Genomic DNA, 3,414 nt, shown 5'->3' with positions numbered 1-3,414 from the left:
TTTTGTATTTTTAGTAGAGACGGGGTTTCACCATGTTGACCAGGATGGTCTCGATCTCTTGACCTCGTGATCCACCTGCCTTGGCCCCCCAAAGTGCTGGGATTACAGGTGCGAGCCACCATGCCCAGCCCCCCTCACTCTTTTCTAAGGAAAGAGAAGTGAGAGAAGTGATGAAGGGAGAAGAAATTGATCATTCCTGGTTCAGTGTCCCTCTCTCTCTCTCTCTCTCTCTTTTCCCCCATGATATGGTTTGTCTGTGTCCCCACCCAAATCTCTTCTTAAATTGTAGCCCCCATAATTCCCATGTATCATGAGGGGGACCTGGTGGGAGGTAATTGAATTATGGAGGTGAGTCTTTCCTATGCTCTTCTCATGATAGTGAATAAGTCTCATGAGATCTGATGGTTTTATAAAGGGCAGTTCCCCTACACACGCTCTCTTGCCTGCTGCCATGTAAGACGTGCCTATGCTCCTCCTTCAACTTCTGTCACGATTGTGAGGCCTCCCCAGCCATGTGGAACTGTGAGTCAATTAAACCTTTTTCCTTTATAAATTACCCAGTCTCAGGTATGTCTTTATTAGCAGTGTGAGAACAGACTAATTCTCTAATATTCTCTCTCTCTCTCTCTCTCTCTCTCTCTCTCTCTCTCTCTTCCCCCCACCCAACCTCTCTCTCCTACTACCGTCTCTGAATTCTGTTGCCCTCTGAAGGGACTCCACTCTACCCCACTCTAACCCTGATTCTTTCTAGAAAGCACGCCTAGTTTGGGGCCTCTCTGTTACCACCTGTGGGACTTGATGATTAGAAGAGAGCAATTTCCTTGCAGCTTCCCAGGTATGGGTCTGTTTTATAGACTCTGTTTGAGGTGGGAGAAGGAAGGGGACAGAAAACATAAGAAGTAGCCTGAGTGTGGCCACAATCCTAATCAGCATCTCCAACCCAAGTCTAGCAACAACAGGGCTGATGTGCACATGGACCTTACCCAGGTAGTTCTAAACTCATCAAGAAAGAGAGAGGTTTCAGTTTTTGAACCCTCATGTGCCCCACAAACCACTAATGACAATTGAATCTTACAAGTTACTTTCTCAGCTGGGCATAGTGGCCTGTAATCCCAGCACTTTGGGAGGCCAAGGCCAATGGATTGCTTGACCCCAGGAGTTCAAGACCAGCCTGGGCAACATAACATCTTTTGTAAAGATCTCATCTTTACAAAAACCCCAAAAATTAGCCAGGCATGGTGGTGTGCACCTGTAGTCTCAACTACTTGGGAGGCTAAGGTGAGATTACTTGAGCCTGGGAGGTCAAGGCTACAGTGAGCTGAGATGGCACCTGGGCAACAGAGCAAGACCCTGTCTAAAAAAAAATGGAATGTTGGTGAATTTATATCTTGCACCCACCCTTGTGTGCATGTGTGTGAGTGTATGTGTGCACATGCACCCACACAGATGTGTGATCATGTGCCCTCTTTCTTCCTGTGCTAACTTTGTCCTCTGAAGCCCAACAAACTGAGAAGGTGGCTGCTCTCAAGTAACAAAGAATTGTTTTCAGCAGCCCTGCTGCCCTGTTATGTAAAGTATCAGGCAGTTCACCCCTCTCCATGGAGTTAAGCCTTTGGTGATCCTGGGAATGGCTGAGCAGAAATGTTAAAAGCTTTCCGTGCACTGGTAAAGCCCAATAGTTAAGTCAGACAAGCTGGAGCCAACAGTTCTAACTACTTGTTAACCTTGGGAAAGCAGCTTCTTGCTTTGTTTCCCAGAGCAGGGTTTTGGACAATTATTATCATGACCGCATATTTTCATGGTGCTTCCAAAAATTGCCCATAATACTCAAATGTATCATTAGAGATTTATTTTTTAGAGCTTTTTTCTATTTTTTAAAAGACTAAGAAAAAAATTTTTCAGTTATTCAGCGTTTTAGTCACGATAGAGTTGAGAGCAAGGATTATAATTGATTAAAATGATAGAATTCTGAAAATCAAATTTTCCAAAGCTGGTTATATTTCTGAAAAATTGAATGTTCAGCAAATGAGTCAGGGTAGGCTAACTGCTATAACAATCCATAAATGTCAGTGGGTTAACATAATCCTGGTTTATTTCATGCTCATGTCATCCCTGTAGAAAGGGTGGTTTTAGTCATATTCATTCAGGGACACTGCCTACTGGCTCCTCCATCCCCTAGGACCTCAAAGTTCTCCACTAGATCTTCTGCATCTAGTGGTCAGAAAAAGAAAGCAAGTGGGAACTCAGAGGAGCTGGAAAGATTGGGGTTTATAGGTGGGTCAGGCCCAAAGTTGGCAAAAATCACCTCTCTTTCCATTGGTTGGAAATGCAGTGAAGTGGCAAAAGGATGGCAACACCTCATGTGAAGTGTTACGTCTTTGGTTCAGTGTAGACTCATATGTCTGGAGAGTTAAATTCCAAACATGACTTCGGCAAAGGAGAGTAACTAGGTTGTTATCTTCCCCACTACACAGTGCTCTTCATTTGCTTCTAGAAATAAATAGGGATGTGCTAGTAGCATGCTATGTGTTTAAAAACACTTCTTTTATTGAGACATAATTCACATGCCATAAAATTCACCATTTTAAAGTGTAAAATTCAGTGGGTTTTAGTACATTTACAAAGTTGTGCAGCCATCACTAATAACTCTAGAACACTTTCATCATCTCAAAAAGAAGCTCCCATTTTTCCTTAACCTATCCAACCCAGTCCCAGGCAATCACTCTGTCTCTCTAGATTGGCCTGTTTTGGACATTTCATAAACAAGTCTATACATGTTAATATAGATTCTTGCAATATTTGTCCTTTGTGTCTGACATCTTTTGCCTAATATGTTTTTAGTGTTTATCTGTGTTGTAGCATGTGTTAGTACTTCACTGAATAATATTCCATTATGTGCCTATATCACATTTTGTTTCTCCATTCATCAGCTGGTGAACATTTGGGATTTTCTACTTTATGGTTATTATGAGTCATGCTGCTATGAACATCTGTGGACAAGTTTTAATGTGGATGCATGTTTTCATTTCTCTTGGGTATATACCTAGGAGTGGAACTGCTGGGTGATACAGTAACTCTATGTTTAATTTTTTGAGGATCTGCTAGACTGTTTTTCAGAGTGGTTGCACCTTTTTATATTCCCATCAGCAGCATATGAGTGTTCCAGTTTCCCTGCTTCATCACCAATACTTTTTATTGTTCCTCTATTTGATTATAACTGCCCCAGTGAATCATGTTATATATTTGATGAACTCTCATACACGTAGCTAAATATGCATTTTAAGCCAATTCTTTAAAACAATCCCTGGAGACATAACATACTTGTAAAAGGTTTCTAGTAGTGATTTCTTAAAGGATCAGAAGTCTGTTGAGGCATTGCTCTGTAGGATCTGGCTCCAGAAACCATAGTTGTTT

The 3,414-nt window shown here is 41.8% G+C and overlaps 1 protein-coding gene across 1 annotated transcript in view; it reads right to left on the bottom strand.

Moving 5' to 3' along the window:
• LOC108310433 (60S ribosomal protein L7a-like) overlaps positions 1-3,414 on the bottom strand; it is a 13,906-nt gene that overhangs the window by 9,681 nt on the left and 811 nt on the right. The gene's annotated exons all lie outside the window — the stretch shown is intronic.

This window comes from Cebus imitator, unplaced genomic scaffold (assembly GCF_001604975.1).
Source record: "Cebus imitator isolate Cc_AM_T3 unplaced genomic scaffold, Cebus_imitator-1.0 Scaffold103, whole genome shotgun sequence".
Classification (NCBI taxonomy): Eukaryota; Metazoa; Chordata; class Mammalia; order Primates; family Cebidae; genus Cebus; species Cebus imitator.
This window is presented reverse-complemented; position numbering and strand designations above follow the sequence as displayed.